This window comes from Cydia strobilella, chromosome 4 (genome assembly GCF_947568885.1).
Source record: "Cydia strobilella chromosome 4, ilCydStro3.1, whole genome shotgun sequence".
NCBI classification, from domain to species: domain Eukaryota; kingdom Metazoa; phylum Arthropoda; class Insecta; order Lepidoptera; family Tortricidae; genus Cydia; species Cydia strobilella.
Window position 1 is genome coordinate 15,435,561 of NC_086044.1, and position 8,310 is coordinate 15,443,870.

Consider the following 8,310-nt stretch of genomic DNA (forward strand, 5'->3'; position numbering starts at 1 on the left):
GATTACCACCACACCAGGTGGTAAAGGTTCTCTTGATAATTCAAAAACTGATAAAAAAGTTGCATTTAATTCGCATGTGAGGCAAAGTAAACAAATGTAAATTTTAGGTTGTTTTCTTATGAACAAGTTTGTGAACAAATCAAATTATTTTATTAAATCCGCCTTGGCGGGGTGGCCTAGGGGTTCATGGCGTTAGCCGCGATAGCTAAAGACGCCGGTTCGGATCCGGCCTTCACCACTGGAGGGCTTCGTCATTTTTTCTTTAATATATGACATCTATTACAGTTTTTAATTTATATATAGTAGTGTGACTACTTAAAAAAAAACACAAATCAAAATATTTAATAAAATAATTTGATTTGTTTCCAAACTTGTTCATAGATGGCAGCACCAGTCTCTCTCGCTACAACGTAAATCCGTAAGGAGTTCGTTTAGGAGGTGCAAGCGCGCACTGCTTGCCCTTAGAGCTGGTCAAAGACGCCTAGTCTTACTAAGATGGCATATAGTCGAGAAATTCGGACGGGCACCGCCGTGGCGGGGTGGCCTAGGGGTTCATGGCGTTAGCCGCAATAGCTAAAGACGCCGGTTCGAATCCGGCCTTCACCACTGGAGGGCTTCGTCACTTTTTCTTTAAATGACATCTATTACAGTTTTTAATTTTGTTTGCTTATGTTTTCTGGTAGAATTGACTTTTAAATGATGATTTTGAATGATAAATATTTAATAACATCCATTTTGAATCGATTAGCTCTGAGTTTGTTTGATATTAATATACAGTTAGTATTTTCCTTGTGTTAATGTGGTGAATTTTGTGTTTCACTCGGTGGCAAAATTTATTTAATCCACGTGCCTTGAAACCCTCGCAACGCTCAAGATTCCATCGCTACGCCCGCTACGCTCGTGGTTCAATTTTGGAATCTTTCCCTTGCTCGGGTCGGGTATCAATATTAACACGAGAGGTTAAACAACAACTTGTAAAACAAATAACTATTGTTTAATTTAGCGTCAATTGTTTATAGAAATCGGTTTACAGAAATTTATAAACCCTTTACAGTCCAAACGTCGTAGGTATTTTTATTTCTTAAATATATCTTCCTAAAATTTCGCTTAGTTCGACACGTAAATTAATCAGTGTAAGCAAACAAGCTATATCAGATCCCGTGCTGTTACGCCAAAATGGCCTTATTCCGTAAATGTCAATGGTAGTTGATAAATGTTGAATTTTATAACTATATCTAGTTAAATAGATAGAAAATGAGCAATTTACAATAAATTGGAAACTTAAAAAATATATGGGAATAATAAAAAAATACAAGACCTGTTTCGAAAAAAACTTTTTTTTAAAGTTTCAAATAGGAAAAAAATAACGCATTCGGTTCCTTACATTTTGTTTAATAAAATATTGTACAGCAACAATTTACATAAACGCAACATCTCACCGTCAAAATCGCAATTTCCTCGTTTTCCCTACATCGAAGCGGCTTCTAAGTTCTAAGCAAAGTGACACAGTGACGTCACGATGTGTTGCCGTTTTGTTAGAGCGTTTGCTTAGTAAAGTGCGGGTGCCAGACTTTGACCATCATTTGTGACTTTTGTATTGCTTTAAGACAATGGATCCAATACAGATGTTTGATCCTCAAAACAAACCTGATTGAGTGATAGCATAAAAACAAAATGGTCAACTAGCCTGTTAGGGATGGTCTCCAAAGAACATTTTGGAGTAGCAGCAGGGGTTCAGGTAGGTAGCTGCTCTCAGTGCCTTATTTAAATAAAGCAACCTGTATAAAAGAGGCGTAATCTTAGCTGACGCTATAAATGTTATAATACCTACATCAGTAGGTTACCTGGTCTACTTATACATACATACATACACGTTTTCCGTACCCGCTCAATCCGGGACACGGAAATTAGTCAATGTATGGAAACACGGTATATTTACGTTTATTCACATTCGACTGACACAGCTCATCTGCGGGCCATTTCCTGTACAGACGCGGTGCAGACGTGTACGAAATCACTTGCCTGTATGTGTGCTGTGTGTGCGCGCTTCTTGTTTAGGCGTCTAGTGAGTTGTGTGACCTTATGGCATCACGTAGTAGATACCGCTATCATGTGCCGCTATAGTTAGGTTATGGTCAATCAGGTCAGGTAGTGTTAACTATACAGGGTGACATTAAATTGGTGATACAAAACACTTGATTGTGGCTCAGTTAATGCCCAATAGTATACTACAGTAACTCCGTTGTTAAAATTAGCTGTATTTAATTATCGCTAATTTTCTAATAAAACAAATAATTAAAGTCCCGAAGTGTGGTTACCCCACGTTAAATACCTAACTGTCATACCTGTCACTCGATGTTTTCAATGTAAGTTAATAATTATCGATATCACCATTAGTGACACTCGTGTAACTAAAGCCCAGTCTAGACGGACGGGAAAATTATGGTGACATTTAAGTGCTCTAAATTAAAAAATAATGCCCCTAAACGCGCCTACGGCGTCACAAATCTCCATTGTATCGGTCATAATCTTACAATCGAAGAAAAGGGGAATCGGCGGGCCAAATTGGCGTTTGCATCCACACCACCTGATTTGATCAGACAATTTATAGACCTGTACCAATAACTTCTGAGGTTATAAGAATATTAATGTTGCTTATTTTTTATATATAGTTTCCAGACCATATACTAAACCTAAAAATAATATTTTGTGTCATCCTAGGTATTTGCTTAGGTAGAAATTTAGGTATTTCTTTTTTCAATCAGCATTCTGTAAAAAAAATATTCGAGACGGAATTCTTTGTTTCCCTGTAAAGGCAAAGTGGCTTCCGACGTACACACGCATTTTGTGTCATTTTCATCCACGGGTATAATGGCATTTAATAAATACCTAATATTGATCCTAAAACGCCTAAAAAAATATTAGAGTCGGTAAGTGAAGTGTTGTACTTTACAGAACATTGTTATATGTTATTCAAACAAATCTGTGTCAAATTCATCCACCGCTTTTATTTAAAAAAAATTTTTTTCTAATTAACACCCTGTATCTGCCACAAAAAAAAATTCATGTTATTAAGTTTACGTCTACAATATTATAATACCACATTGAGACATCATTCATAATTTGGGTCATTTTGATCCACGGTTTTTTTACTATCTGGCAAAATAAAACTCAATTGAACAAGAAGGGCGTGCGCGGGGAAGGGTACCTACGCGGGTGGGGTGCTTATTATACTTGCCGCAATATCAGCTGGCGACTGAGATCTTAATACTATCTCCTTTACCCTTGTTAAGACCAACCAAGAGATGGCATTATGAGCTGTCTCGCCACTTAGTTTTGCGATACAGTGTATTTATTTCATTCGGAGGCATAATTACATCGTCTTATCAATCTTACCGTAGTAGGTATATAAATATAATTAAAAATAAACTGTAGGCTGCACTCCTCATACTGACCAACATTTGTGACGTTCCTAATGAAAAGGTACCACTTTCTCTGACAGGTTATTTGTATAAAGATATAATCAAATTTCGTCTTTATGGTAAACGACAAAGTGGTACCTACCTTTTGATTGAGAATGTCACAACAGCGACTTAAAAATTACTTTTGTTTCGATTTTTAGTAGACTTTTTAAGTTTATTTTAAGACGCAATTTATTGTGATTTTTGTTATGTTTAAGCGTGGCAAGCAACATTAATTACATTGATGATGATGTTCATTAAATACAATATTTTTTCATACTATACTGAACTGTCACCCTATACATGAGAATGAACAGCGCCCTCTTGACAATGATCATATATTACTGGTCAGGCTTTAATATGTGTCATAATTTAGTAAAGTCCCCTTTGTGGATTCTAAGTTTCCGAGTTACAGCAGTTTAGTGAAAGCGTTTTTTTTTTAAATATAAATTAAGGGTTGAATAAAGAGGAAAGAAAATTTGATTATTTTTGCGCTATGACGCACGGTTTAGGAGATACAGCCCTATAAAGTTTTTTTTATTGTTTTTTTCTTTTTTACATTGTGTTTTTTGTATATTACTTTGGGGTTTCATAAAGGGGAACAAAAATTTAATTATTTTTGCGCTACGACGCATGGTTTAGGAGATCAAGCCCTATAAAAAAACTCTTTTTTTTTTTGCGTTTTTTTTTGTATAAATTAATGGTTACATAAAGGGGACCGAAAAGTTGATTATTTTTGCGCTACGACGCACGGTTTAGGAGATACAGCCCTATATAGATTTTTTTCTTTTTCTTTTTTACGTTTCTAAATCTTAATTAAGGGCTTCTTAAGGGGAACGAAAATTTGATTATTTTTCGCTACCATGCACGGTTTAGGAGATACATCCCTAAAGTTTTTTTTGTTGTTTTTTTTTCTTTTTTTGTCATTGCGTTTTTTGTTATTACTTTGGGGTTTCATAAAAGGGAACGAAAATTTTATTATTTTTGCGCTACGACGCACGGTTTAGGAGATACAGCCCTAAAATGATTTTTTTCTCTTTTTCTTTTTTGCGTTTTTAAATCTTAATTAGGGGCTTCTTAAAGGGGAACGGATATTGATTATTTTTGCGCTACGATGCACGGTTTAGGAGATACAGCCCTATAAAGTTTTTTTGTTATTATTTTTTTCTTTCTTTTTCTTGTGTTTTTGTATATTATTTAGGGGCTTCATAAAGGGGAACGAAAATTTTATTATTTTTGCGCTACGACGCATGGTTTAGGAGATACAGCCCTATAAAGATTTTTTTTTTAAATTTTGCGTATTTTTAAATATAAATTATGGGTTGCATAAAGTTCATCGACAAGTTATAGATACTTTGTATAACAATATTGTGTCCGCGTTGTGTGATGCCGCGCTGTTAGGTAGGGAGGGCCGTGCATATGTAAAGAAAAAACCTGTTATAGGCTGGAATAAGCATGTAGCCAGTGCGCACAGGGAGGCCAGGCGTAAATATTTAGTTTGGTCTGCATATGGTGGACCGCGATCAGGCCGTCTGTTTGATGAGATGTGTGAGACTAGAAAGATTTTTAAGTCACGGCTAAAGTGGGTCCAGAATCATGAGGAGCAAATAAAAATGGACATACTCGCCTCACATCATTACCGAAACGACTTTCGATCTTTCTGGTCGAGTACAAACAAATTGAATTTGAAAGCTGGTGTCCCGGTGAGCATTGGGGGCATTAATGAACCTAGTAAAATTGCTAATCTGTTTGTAGATCATTTTACAGTAAGATCGCCTTTGGGGCCATCGCACGGGGAGGGGATCAATGCTGAGCCCATTAACGAGATAGGAATCAAAATCACATCTAAAGATATCGCTCACATTATCAAAAACATGAAAAGAGGTAAATCTCCTGGCCATGATGGGCTCAGCATTGAGCACCTGAGATACGCGGGTCCACACATAACTAGATTGTTAGCGATATTGTACACAGTTTGTATTGGGCACGCGTACCTCCCTGCGGAGATGATACGAACCATTGTTGTACCGATAGTTAAAAACAAAACTGGTGACATTTCGGACAAAAATAATTATAGACCTATATCGCTAGCAACTGTTCTTGCAAAGGTTTTTGACGGTGTGCTGGATGCGCACTTGAGTAAATACATAAAACTGCATGATAATCAGTTTGGATTTAGGTCTGGTTTATCAACAGAAAGTGCCATTTTAGGTTTAAAGCACACTGTTCACTATTATACGAAACGGAAAACCGATGTTTATGCTTGTTTCCTCGACCTTTCGAAGGCGTTTGACCTGGTCTCCTACGACATACTGTGGAACAAACTAAATGAGGTTCATGTCCCGCCAGAGATTGTTAATTTATTAAAATACTGGTATGGAGGCCAGGTCAACCAAGTTCGATGGGCAGGGGCATTGTCGACACCATACAGACAGGAGTGCGGCGTGAGGCAGGGAGGGTTGACCTCGCCGGTTCTTTTCAACTTGTATGTAGACGGACTGGTGGGTGCGCTCGGTAACACGCATGTCGGCTGTCATGTGGACGGTGTATGCGTAAACAATATCAGCTACGCGGATGACATGGTGTTGCTGAGCGCATCCATCTGTGGCCTGAGGAAACTCGTCAGTATTTGTGAAAGGTATGCGAAGGATCACGGGTTACTATACAATAGTAAAAAAAGCGAGGTCATGGTCTTTGGGGCCGGCTGTAAGATCCCAGATCACATGCCCCCAGTTACATTGAATGGTACACCTCTACAGAGAGTAAATCAGTTGAAATACCTAGGGCATCTGGTAACGGCCGACCTCAGGGATAATGAGGACGTTGAAAGGGAAAGGAGGGCATTGTCACGAAGAGCAAACATGATTGCCCGCAGGTTTGCACGATGTTCACGTGACGTAAAACTTACACTTTTTAGAGCGTACTGTACAAGTTTTTACACGTGCAGCCTGTGGGCTAGATTCACCAAGACTGGTTACAATGCCCTCCGAGTACAATACAACAACGCATTTAGGGTACTGTTGGGGCTGCCTCGACACTGTAGTGCATCAGGGATGTTTGCAGAAGCACACGTAGATTGTTTTTATGCAACAATGCGTAAAAGATGTGCCTCCCTGGTGCGCAGGGTGAGGGCCAGCACCAACAGTATCCTGAAAATGATCTCGAGCAGACTGGACTGTCCGTACATGAATCGGTGCTGCACAGTCGCAAGTGGAGGTGTTCAGCGGTGATCCATGAACGGACAATAATAATAATAATATAATGTAATGTAATTTAATTTTCAATTTAATTTTAATTGTTATTTTATTGTATTATAAACCTACTAACCTTAGTTATAAGTAAAACAAAATATGTAACTAACAATATGTGGATCCTGGTTATCTAAATAAAGAACTTTTAATAATAATAAAGGGGAACGAAACTTTTATTGTTTTTGCGGTACCACGCACGGTTTAGGAGATACAGCCCTATAAAGATTTTTTTTTTAAATTTTGCGTATTTTTAAATATAAATTATGGGTTGCATAAAGGGGAACGAAACTTTTATTGTTTTTGCGGTACCACGCACGGTTTAGGAGATACAGCTCTATACAGTTTTTTTTCCTGGTTTTTTTTTTTGTTTTTTTTTTAAGTATTAATTACGGGTTTCTTAAAGGGGTTTTTTAAATTATTTTTGCGCTACGACGCATGGTTTAAGAGATACAGCCCTATAAAGATTTTTTTATTGTTTTTTTTTTTCTTTTTTACATTGTGTTTTTTGTATATTACTTTGGGGTTTCATAAAGGGGAACGAAAATTTTATTATTTTTGCGGTACCACGCACGGTTTAGGAGATACAGCTCTATAAAGTTTTTTTTCCTGGTTTTTTTTTGTTTTTTTTTTTTAAGTATTAATTACGGGTTTCTTAAAGGGGTTTTTTAAATTATTTTTGCGCTACGACGCATGGTTTAAGAGATACAGCCCTATAATGTTTTTTTTTTAATTTTGCGTTTTTTTTTAAATATAAATTATGGGTTGCATAAAGGGGAAAGAAAATTTTATTATTTTTGCGCTACGACGCATGGTTTAGGAGATACAGCCCTATAAAGATTTTTTTTTTAAATTTTGCGTTTTTTTTTTTAAATATAAATTATGGGTTGCATAAAGGGGAACGAAAATTTTATTGTTTTTGCGGTACCACGCACGGTTTAGGAGATACAGCTCTATAAAGTTTTTTTTCCTGTTTTTTTTTGTTTTTTTTTAAGTATTAATTACGGGTTTCTTAAAGGGGTTTTTTTAAATTATTTTTGCGCTACGACGCATGGTTTAAGAGATACAGCCCTATAGTTTTTTTTTTTTTAATTTTGCGTTTTTTTTTTTTAAATATAAATTATGGGTTGCATAAAGGGGAACGAAAATTTTATTATTTTTGCGCCACCACGCACGGTTTAGGAGATATTATATCTATATATATACTATATATAGCTACAATAGCTATATATAGCTATAATAGCTCTATAAAGTTTTTTTTCCTGGTTTTTTTTTAAGTTTTAATTAAGGGTTTCTTAAAGGGGAACGAAAATTTGATTATTTTTGTGCTACGATGCACGGTTTAGGAGATGCAGCCCTATAAAGATTTTTTTTGTTGTTTTTTTTTTCATTGTGTTTTTTGTATATTATTTTGGGGTTCCGTAAAGGGGAACGAAAATTTTGTTCTTTTTGCGCTACCACGCACGGTTTAGGAGATATAGCTCTATAAAGATTTTTTCCTGTTTTTTTTTGTTTTTTTTAAGTATTAATTAAGGGATCCTTAAAGGGGAACGAAAAATTGATTATTTTTGCGCTACGATGCACGATTTAGGATATGCAGC

The 8,310-nt window shown here is 36.3% G+C and overlaps 1 non-coding gene across 1 annotated transcript; it reads left to right on the forward strand.

Annotated features, from left to right (window-relative positions):
* Positions 1-533: 533 nt before the first annotated feature.
* Trnal-caa (transfer RNA leucine (anticodon CAA)) lies at positions 534-606 on the forward strand. The gene has a single exon. It is a non-coding gene; the product is annotated as a tRNA-Leu (tRNA).
* Positions 607-8,310: the final 7,704 nt, after the last annotated feature.